The 11,108-nt window shown below is 43.4% G+C and overlaps 1 long non-coding RNA gene across 3 annotated transcripts; it reads right to left on the reverse strand.

Moving 5' to 3' along the window:
* Nucleotides 1-1,835: 1,835 nt before the first annotated feature.
* LOC309529710 lies at nucleotides 1,836-8,772 on the reverse strand. 3 transcript variants are annotated; one of them, XR_014218350.1, is made up of 7 exons: nucleotides 8,676-8,772; nucleotides 7,880-8,096; nucleotides 6,310-6,457; nucleotides 6,006-6,125; nucleotides 4,953-5,056; nucleotides 4,192-4,556; nucleotides 1,836-3,621 (listed from the first exon to the last, which is right to left on the reverse strand). It is a non-coding gene; the product is annotated as an uncharacterized lncRNA (long non-coding RNA). The 3 variants fall into 3 exon arrangements; XR_014218351.1 differs by lacking the exon at nucleotides 8,676-8,772 and having other exon boundaries at nucleotides 1,836-3,301; nucleotides 4,454-4,556; nucleotides 7,880-8,409; XR_014218352.1 differs by lacking the exons at nucleotides 1,836-3,621; nucleotides 8,676-8,772 and adding an exon at nucleotides 3,635-4,121 and having other exon boundaries at nucleotides 4,454-4,556; nucleotides 7,880-8,409.
* Nucleotides 8,773-11,108: the final 2,336 nt, after the last annotated feature.

An 11,108-nucleotide genomic window follows, 5' to 3' on the forward strand; every position in this document is an offset into this window, starting at 1 on the left:
GGGGGTTAGATTTTGCCTGCAATGGAATTTAGTCAGCTTCCAGCACTACCTTACCTGTTCATCTGAGTCTGGGGATACTTTCAGAATGTCACTGTTTTGTGGCATGGGATTCAATCTCATACCAGCAATTTCAGGAGATGCAAATATAATTGACTGGGAAGTTTAGCACAAGCCCAGAAGACGGGACCTTCTGCAATAAGGAAAGTGATGAGAAAATGGACTGGAAAATGTGGGATAACACCTGGCTTGATGCAGCATCATCTAACTGCCCCACAGACAAATCAGAATAAATATCAATGTCATATAATCTCCCTGCAAACAAATCAGCATGAAAGCTCTGGATGTCCTCTTGCTTTAGCATTCTGGGGTGCAATCCTATACATGGATGATGGTCTGCATTCAGTTTGGTGGGTAAAATATTGTACAGGCCTGCATAAGATGAGTGCCATTCAACAGGTACTGAGTGCATCTCCTTTTCCACGTAGCAACCATGACCAGCAAAGATGATGTAGTCTTCTAAGGCAAAGGGTTTCCAGATGAAAGGGCATGGACTTCCAAGTAGTTCTCATTTTATATTATTAACTGAAATTCTTTTGCACCTTGTTTGAAGGGTCCCAAGGTGAGTAACCATAGAAATTTAAACCCAAGTACTGTTTAGACCCCTTCGCTCATCATGACGTTGTTTGCATCTTAGAAGGTATGAGTAAACAGGGCAGTTTTCACTATACACTGGCATTTTTCATTCCCATATGTACACATAAATTCTAAAGTCAAGTCAAATCTAAACCCACATAAGCTTAACCGCAAGACAATAATAACTAACCCGCCCCCTACAAACATAAAGTGAGATCCTGAATGGCTGCTATAAAACAATGCTTTGATATGTACCAACGTCTGTGCAACTCTTTTGCAACCACAAATGTCATAAAAGGAATCTTGTGTATATTTTTTCCAGGCAGCACTGAAGCTAACTAAACAGCTAGAATGCCCAAGGAAGCTCAAAGAGTGAAAGATCAGTTTTCTGAATTGTTGAAGCTCTTTCGTGGGTTGACCCCCCCCCCCCGAGAAACAGATTTTTGACAAATAGCATCCCCTCCTTGAGAGGCAGAGCTAAATCACATGTCCACTTTTGCAAGATGAGGAAAGGTGCTGCTTTCATATCTGTGCAGACCTTTCGGTGATTGCTCTCTTAGACTTTAGATTAGAACTTTCTCCCTGGAGAAACTAGACTGGCTCCCTCTTTGCTGTCCTTCCACCGGCAGGCAAAGACTTTTGTGTTCCAAAAGGCTTTGGGGAACTGACTGCTTTCAATCGAAAGGGCTGGTGGCATGCTATTTCTATTGGAATTACTGGTGTGGGTTTAATAGATTTTATAGATGTTTACAGTTTTAATTCTATCAATGTTTAACTGCTTTTTAATTATTGTTTTTGGAATGTTTTTGGCAGTTCTTAATTTTATCTGTAAGCTGCATTGAGTCCCATCTGGGGGGAAAGGGGAATAACAACAACAACAACAACAACAACAACAACAACAACAACAACAATACAGATTTGCTTCTGGAAAGGAGTGAATGCCTCTATCAATGGTGGGCATCCTCCATCTCGTGGACCCAGTGCTTGGAAAGTTCATTGTAAAAAGGAATTCATTTCAGTTCCATTTCACCCTCTCCGAAAAATAAACTGATTCCATTTCAGGGTTGGACTAGATGGCCGTTGGTTGGGGTACCTTCCAAAACTATAATGAATTCACATGGTCCTTGGCATTTTTTCTGCCAAATTTTCCAAAACACATGCATAGTGTAATGTGAACATTTCTTTTATTTATTTCCCCCAAGAATTATGATATTGTAGCTTAAAGAGAAGTGTTACTTTTCAGATAGGTAATAATGGTAAATGCAATGGCCACAATCAAACAGAGTGAAGTTCAATGAAACCCCTATGTATAAAACTTATTGAATTAAAATTGCATTTATTTTATTTACACGTTCATGAGTGAAGAGAGCATTTAACTACATGCACAGTATCACAGAACATGCATAAGTCTAGTCCAGACTGTGTTTCATGCAGCTATTTCACAAGGCATAGGTATTCCTCAGTCTATCACCTAAAGCTCGTGGCAACAGGGTTTATCTTCACAACAATTCGGTGAGGCAGGTTAGGAGTAGCCCAAGGACGTCACCCAATGAGCTCCAGGACTGAACAGGAATTTGAACCCAGGTCCAACCAGTATGCACTACATCAGTCTGGCTCTTGGACTTATTTCGCATGGAGATCCCAGTTAACCTTCCCCTCCAGCCCTATAGCCATTCTTTGCATACACTTGGTCACATTGTTATACGGCATTAAACTAATGGGATCAATGGTAGTGAATGGTAAGCTTCATGTGCTGTCCACTCCAAAAAGGCAATGCTTCAAGGTATCTCCGTGACATGGGTCTGTGTTACAGATTGTTTTTTGTTTAGTCTTGGTACTGTGGTTTAATCAAATCTGACCAAGTGTTTGTAAACACATTTTTTAAAAAAAAACCTTTCATCTGTTAGCTTCGCATCTGATGAGAAACAGAATTAACAAGAATTTGCAGGACTTGCATGTGCCCCTGATCTTTGGTTCCTACATATTAACCCTATTTTATCAAATTAGAAACATCCCCAAGGGTTGTATTTACAGTGTTTGGGTAGTCATCCTGCATGCTTAACTCAGAGTAAGCCCCACTGAACTGGATGGAGTTTACTGCTGAGGAGACATGCATTGTTGCCCTGATCAGAGTGCTGGTCTATCCCACCCGCAGGGCTCAGAGCAAGATTGCAGTACCAAGTACACAAACAGGAGGCCAGACTGGAATATAATGAAGCAGAAACTTTCACTCCAACCATGGTTCTTCCATCTACAGAAGTTTTCAGCAGTGAAACAACAGAGAGTGGCAATAGTCTCAAACAACAAAAGTCTGTAGCATTTTGCTCTCAGAAGGAGAAATCTCTTTCTAAGTAATTCTGCCCCCCCATTCCCTAAAACCCTCTATTAATTCCAAGGAGATGATGATGCCATTACTGTAATTAATTTGAACATTGTGGTTCCACTTCCAGTTCTCTGATAATGGGATTGTGAAGCAGCCAATTGCTTGTTACCAGAATTGTTATTATGGCTTGAGAACAACCATACAGGGACTTTAACATTACAGCTGGTTGCAAAGACAATGTCGTATAAAGTTTCAACAAGCTTCCAATTTACGCAGAGATGTATCCCCCCCCCACCTTACCTTTAAGGATGCTGCAACCTGCCAAACCACCTGTGAATTGATTCCCTGGGAGGCAAAGATGAAGATAGAGCCATTTGTTTACAGGAGGAAACAGCCATCCATCATTACTTTATAAACTGCTCCACTCACTATATGCCAATTGCTTTAGAAATACAGAGATTGGGAAGCATAATAGGATATTGCCTGGATTCTGGTGAAACGCGGCCTTCATAGGCTTGCATCTTGAGATAAACAGAGTGGTGCCTGTTTGTTTGTTTGTTTGTTTGTTTAAGGCCTCTATAACCTGCTTAATCATTTGCATTTCCAAGCAATGTGCATAAAAGCAATCCACAGAAAAACAAGGTGATAAAACAATACAGTGGTATCTCGGTTTACAAACTTTTTTTATTTTTATATAAATTTTTTATTAGTTTTTTTAATATCATTTTCAACAGTAATTAAACATACTTTTACATCTTATTCAAATTTTTTTTACTTCCATCAATCCTGTCTGAAAATTTTCCAATCTAATCTCTTAGTATGCATTTCTTATTTTCCCTATTACATTTCATTTATCTTTTTCTACTTTGTAACACTTCGTATATTTCTTCTTACAAAACTTCTTATAGTCCTACTAGGGTAATTTGTTGATTACAGTTGCTCTTGAAGTAATTCATATACTTCTTCCAATCTTCTGTAAATCTCTGGTCCCGCAGGTTTCGAATCCTTCCTGTCATTTTGTTCAATTCTGCATAGTCCATTAATGTCATCTGCCATTCTTCTTTCATCGGAATTTCTTCATGTTTCCATTTCTGGGCTAACAATACTCTTGCCGCAGTTGTTGCATATAAAAACAATTTAACATCTTGCCTATTAATGTCCTGACCTATAATACCAAGTAAAAATGCTTCTGGTTTTTGTTTGTTTTGGTTTTTTTTTTAAAAAAAACCCAAAACCTTGGTTTATGAACTTAATCCATTCCGGAAGTCCATTCTTAAACTAAAACCGTTCTTAAACTGAGGTGTGCTTTCCCTAAAGAGGCCTCACACTGCTGGTAACCTTACACCGTTTGGATTCCATTCTTAGACTGAGGTAAAGTTCTCAAACCAAGACACAATTTCCAGTTTTGCGGAGTTTGTAAACCAAATCGTTCTTAAACCGGATTGTTCTTAAACCAAGGTACCACCGTATAACATTTATCATAAAACCGAATGCTACCTTAAAATGTTGGAACGGGAAAGTCCTATGGCTTGTCTCCACTTCCGCTTGTCCTGCCAATCCCATACCCTCCAACATTCCTCCGCTGGAAATTAGGGCCTTCCTAAGGGAAAAAACAGGATGTTCTGGGATCAAATCAGAAATGACTTCCGTAAATTGTGGATTTTGCTTGGAAACGTACTGGGAGCCAATGTAGGTGTTTCAAGACCAGTGTTATGTGGTCTCGGCGGCCGCCCCCAGTCACCAGTCTAGCTGCCGCATTCTGGATTAGTTGTAGTTTCCGGGTCACCTTCAAAGGTAGCCCCACGTAGAGTGCATTGCAGTAGTCCAAGCGGGAGATAACCAGAGCATGCACCACTCTGGTGAGACAGTCCGCGGGCAGGTAGGGTCTCAGCCTGCGTACCAGATGGAGCTGGTAGACAGCTGCCCTGGACACAGGGCAAAACAAAAAATATGTTTTGTTGTACATTTCTTCTCATGCCACCATGCTTCCCCTCACCCAGCAGAGTCCTGGTCTCCCTTCTGGTCCTTCATGTCATGGAAAATAAGAAGCCTGCCCGCTTCACCTCTTTACTTCATGCCAACCGACAGTACGGACAGGTCCTGTCAATGAGGGAAATATTATCCATGAGTTGGAAGCAAGGACTTGTCTTCTCATACCTCCGACCAGCACAAACTTGAGACATGCAGGCTGTGTACACACCAAAATCTAAAGCTCATCTCCCCTCCCCAAAGGATCCTGCGAACCGTAGTTTGTTAAGGGTGCTGGGAAATGCAGCTCTGTGGGGTGTGTGTGTGTGAACTATAGTTCCCAGGATTCTTTAAAGTGCCTGTATGCTTTAAATGTATGTGTGTACACAGCCGTAGCAGATATCTTCCACTGAGTAGTTCCCAAATTTATCATTCCTTCTTTCCCAAGAAGCAAATGGCTGGCACCCAACGTTGTGTGTGCCTATCAGTTTTCAGCCCTAACTAGACACTAAACACTTTCTTGGTTACAGGCTATATGTGTCCTTTGGGAACTGTGTGCCAGAAGAATTAAGAGCAGCAACTGTGTCGGTGCGCAACACATGGCTCCCTTGACCGTTGTAAACTCCAGGCATCAAGTCTGGTATCAGCAGCTTTGGTTAAGAGGTCTGGGTAGTGTCTTCTGCCTATCAATTTGGCCTGCATGTTGGATTCCGCTTTTGTTGCCAGACTGTTTTAGGGTCTGCACTGATGGTAGGTTTGCTCTGGATGGTTTTTTTCTCACAGTGCTTTCTTTGTGAATTTGATTCTGTCAAATTGCAGCTTTTCTGAAGGCCAGAGCAGTTACCGATGAAGAAAAGTGAACAATGACATGGCATTTTGAAGGAGATGATGGTGATAACAAGTATTATTAATAATACCATTTCATTCTAAGTAACTGAAATACAGTCATACCTTGGAAGTCAAATGGAATCCATTCCAGAAGTCTGCTCGACTTCCAAAACATTCAGAAACCAACGCGTGGCTTCTGATTGGCTGCTGGAAACTTCAGGATGTGCTCTGCCAGGAAGCAAGAGTACCTCACCTAGGCCAGATTCATGCCAGCGCTAGATTTAGGGTGGTGCAGGTGGTTCCCTGATACTGGACACTGAGCTGGTAGGGTGCAAAATCATCATCATCATCATAACTATCATCATCATGGCACCTGCTGAGAAGATCCATTAAAAACAACCAAAAGAAAAGACTGTGGAAATAAGAAATATTGGGGAGGGGGCACCAAATTTTGTCCTCCCTCAGGGCACCATATTACCAAAGTCCCCCTTCAGTCATCAAGTAATGATTTGATTCCTCCCTCCCTCCTTGTTCCCAATGTTGATCTTTATTCCCACCTTTTCTCTGATGTAGATCTTCACTCATTCCTTCTTCCCTGGTGGTGGTGGAAGCCATTTTGTGGTTCACCTCAGGTGCCAAAATGTCTTGAGCTGACCCTGAGGAATGCTGTTGGTCGGGCTTGCAATCTATTGTGAAAGTGGTAATCTGTGAATTAAAAAAGGCAGTAGCTTGTGCATTAGGAGCATTTCTGCTGTTGCTGGTTTAAATCACTGAGGGCGCAAGGAGAAGGGGACGACAGAGGACGAGATGGTAGGACAGTGTTCTCGAAGCTACAAGCATGAGTCTGACCAAACTGCGGGAGGCAGTGGAAGACAGGAGTGCCTGGCGTGCTCTGGTCCATGGGGTCACAAAGAGTCGGACACAACTAAACGACTAAACAACAACAAGTTTAAATCAGCCTTCCCCGTCTTGGGCCTATGACGTCAGTCCAAAACAGCTGGAGGACAGCAGTGTGGGGGTGGCTACTTTAAGCCCTTAAATGACCAAGCAGCACACTTCAATGACAATAACAAAAGAATAATGTAAGATGCAAAGAAGAAGGTAATGGAAGGCATGCAATGAGGATAAGAGGAATTAAATATGTAACTTGACTAATTACATTTCACAGTGTAGTGCTTAGGGCTGTTCTTAAGGAATCGTTATCCTATGATTAAGTGTATATCTGCATGATATATGGATGTGTTTTGCGTCATAGATCATGAGGACCACAAGCTCTGGGAAGATTCACCACCATTTCTTTTCAAAAATTGGCAGATGGGACCAAGGTGAATTCACTGATTTGAATAAAGAATGCATTCAAAATATTTGTTTAGCTATTTTCAATATTCTATACCTTCCTATTACTGTACTACTATGTTGGCCAACTGCAATTTGCTCTATCCAACAATGCAAACTGATGGCTTCAACTTACAAGAAAGGAGATTCCAACAACAACAACATCAACATCAACATCAAAATAACAACAACAACAACAACAACAACAACAACAACAATAATAATAATTTATACCCCGCCCATCTGGCTGGGTTTCCCTAGCCACTGTGGGCGGCTTCCAACAAAATATTAAAATACAGTAGTCCGCCAAACATTAAAAGCTTCCCTAAACAGGGCTGCCTTCAGATGTCTTCTAAAAGTCTGGTAGTTGTTGTTCTTTTTGACATCTGGTGTAACTTGGCTTCTCGCAGTGAGGGAACTGCCAGAAGGCCCTGGGCGCTGGACCTCAGTGTCCGGGCAGAACTAAACACCAGGAAGAACTTTCTGACAGTAAAACAGTCTCCCGTGGGAGGTGGTGGGCTTCAGTGGAGGCTTTTAAGCAGAGGTTGGATGGCTATCTGTCATTGGTGCTTTAGCTGAGATTCCTGCATTGCAGGGAGTTGGGCTAGACCACTCTCAGGGTTCCAACTCTACAATTCTACGACTCTATGGAATTTAAGCTAAGTTTGTGCATGCCCACTTTGGTCACCTGTGGTGAGTAAGAACTGACTGTAGGCAACCAGGCAGGAAAGGATTACATAAACCATTTTGTTTTTAAAGGCTAAAAAATGCAAAACACAAATACAGTCATACCTTGGGTTGCAAACGCTGCGGGTTGCGCGTTTTCGGGTTATGGACCTGGAAGTACTGGAACGGGTTACTTCTGGGTTTCGCTGATTAAAAACATGTTTATGAATGTTGCTTCTTCCTCAAGCCTCACTATATTTCCAACATATTTTTCTTCTCTCCTCCAACAAAGTTTATGTTCTTTAATCACATTACACCACAGAAATAAAGGCAGCTAATAAAACTGAAACAAACAAGTCTTTGTTGACTTTAGCAAGGGCTTGATGTAGGACTTCAGTAGAGCTGGAGGCTCAGCAGGATTTAGCAGGCCTTCATGGAGAATGTTAAAAGGGGATTCTATTCTTACCGCTAAGCATTGGATCTATCTTCCTGGTCCTGTATGCACATGATGTTTTTTGCTTTAAATATGGGGCAGCTGCCATTATTATTATTATTATTATTATTTCAATCATGCAGTTCCTAAATTGAAGGGGAACAGCGATAGCTCAGTGGTTCAGCATCTGCTTTGTATGCAAAAGATCGCAGGATCAATCCCTGGTATCTTCAGGGAGGGTTCCTGAACTCCGCAGCCTCTGAAACCGTGGAGAGCCACTGCCAGCCAGTGTCAGCAATACTGAGCTAGCTATCTGACTTGGTTCAAGGCAAATTCCTATATTTTTCCTAAATTGAAATCTGAATGCAGGGCAGCCACACTGCTGAGGCCTGCTGAGTATTTGGGGTGGCACATCCTCTTTTGCCACTTAAGAACAAATGGGAAGTTCCTCTTTGCCCTGCCACTGCCACCGCTCCCACCACTACCTACCACCTCCTTCTGCCCACAACCTGCTCTGCCTTTGCCACATGCCCCGCTGTGAGAAGCGCCACCGCCATAAGTGCAGATGGTGATCTGGGCCAAAATTGGTGTGGGTGGCGGGGCTGGGCAGCTGGGGATGTGCTACTTGAGAGGCTTCTGCCACCTGAGGCAGTGGCCTAATCTTCCCTAACAGCTGGCCCGGCCCTGATTCAGCCTATCCTCTTGCCCATTTCTCCTGTTTTCTCAATGCACCAGAAAAGCACCACACTGGATCACCGAGGGAAATTCAAAATGCATTTGCCGCCAACCGCCACTGACCATTATTGCTACCGCCAGGAGGGCCACATGGAAGGAAGCTGCAGATTCTGGGAAAGGGTTGTCGCCAGAGGACGACCAATATCTGAAATGGTGCTGTTGAGCAAAATAAAATTACACATCCATGAGGCAGCTAAACCTCTACAGCAGCAACTTCACCCCTGTTCCTTCACAGGGGCGTCTTACCCATAAAGGCTAGTGGCACGGGGCGCCGGGGCGCCAAGTTCTGGAGGGCGCCAGGGAAGAGGTGGAGGCTGGATGGGGTGCCTCCCGGCATCAGCTCACTGCTCCTGCTCACCTCCGCCATGCCGCGCCATGCCGCGCCGAAGCAACACTGCGCCTGGAGCCTCCGTCTGCCGCGGCCACTGCAGCATGAAGCGGCCAAGTGAGCCGGGAGGCACCATGTCCAGCCTCTGCCTCTTCCCCGTCGGAGGAGCCGCCCTCCAGCCGCTGCCCGCCTCCTCCAGCAGTGCCGTCCTCCCTAAAAAACTCTGGAAAATGGGGGCTGCGGGGCGCTGGAGGGAGCTTTGCACCACCGCGCTGGATATGCTTAAGACGGCCCTGTTCCTACAGCTCACCTGGGTACAAATTACTCAAGCAGTAAACTTGAATCATGCAGAGATGAAAGAGGTCCATGAGGATATTTATTTACGTACTTTTTTTGTACAAAGTTGTGTGCAACCTTTCCACCAGATATATATATATGTCTGTGGTGTTCATGGCAGCTTAACTGATGTTCATAAAAAACATCAAAGGTGTCACGAACGAAATAAAGCAGCAAATACAGTGGTACCTCGGGTTACAAATGCTTCAGGTTACAGACTCCGCTAACCCAGAAATAGTACTTTGGGTTAAGAACTTTGCTTCAGGATGAGAACAGAAATCGTGCGGCGGCGGCAGCGTGGCAGCAGTGGGAGGCCCCATTAGCTAAAGTGGTACCTCAGGTTAAGAACAGTTTCAGGTTAAGAATGGACCTCCAGAACGAATTAAGTTCTTAACCCGAGGTACCACTGTATGATAAAGAGCAGGGGTCAGCAAACTTTTCCAGCAGGGGGCCAGTCCACTGTCCCTCAGACCTTGTGGGGGGGCGGACTATATTTTGAAAAAAATAATAAACAAATTCCTATGCCCCACAAATAACCCAGAGATGGATTTTAAATAAAAGGACACATTCTACTCATGTAAAAAACACGCTGATTCCCGGACCATGCATGGACCGGATTTAGAGGGCGATTGGGCCGGATCCAGCCCCCAGGCCTTAGTTTGCCTACCCATGATAAAGAGGCACACTGGCACAAAAGAAAACCCCTAAAGCAAATAAAAAGGTGGGAAAATATTTATGGCAGTCCAAAAGCCAAACTCAAAAAAGCCAAGCTGAGTAAATGGACGGGTATAAATGAGATCACAACTGCAACCTGAGCCATCGGTGGCTGGTTTGAACAGGATCCTTTGCTGGGTGCCTTAAGAGGTGAGTAAAAAGAAGAAACTCCAAAACGAGAGAACAACCACAGGAAAGGCCATCACTCGAAGAACCACTTTCCTAACCTTTGCAGGTGAGTAAACCTGAAAGATGTTCTGTCACGATAGGGATTAGTGTGAAGTTTATGAGGGAAGGTGAAGTTTCAGGTACAGTGATCCTAGCTGTACCAACAATAAACAAATGGTATTATTGAACCATACATTTAAGCGCTATTGTACCATTTCAAACAAGCACAACTTCGCTCCAAAAGTCTTGGGAACTGTAGTTTGTTTGTTTTTTAAAAAAGTGCTGCATGTTTTTAGGAGACCTTGTACTCTTCACATATCTACAATTCTCAGAGCTCCCTGGGAAGAGGAGCTGATTGTTAAACCGTTCTGAGAACAGTGAGAAGATAGGGGGATCAACTAAAAGTCAACTATCTGACTTTTAGAAGATATCTGAAGTTTTAAATATTTGATGTTTTATCATGTTTTTAATATTCTGTTGTGAGCCGCCCAGAGTGGCTGGGGAAACCCAGCCAGATGAGTGGGGTATAAATTGTTGTTGTTGCTGCTGCTGGTAAAATGTGAGAAATGTGGTAAAATACATCAATTTTCCCTGCCCCCATTCTTCTTCTTCTTCTTCTTCTTCTTCTTCTTCTTCTTCTT

Source organism: Podarcis vaucheri (assembly GCF_965113315.1).
Source record: "Podarcis vaucheri genome assembly, chromosome: 3".
Lineage (NCBI taxonomy): Eukaryota > Metazoa > Chordata > Lepidosauria > Squamata > Lacertidae > Podarcis > Podarcis vaucheri.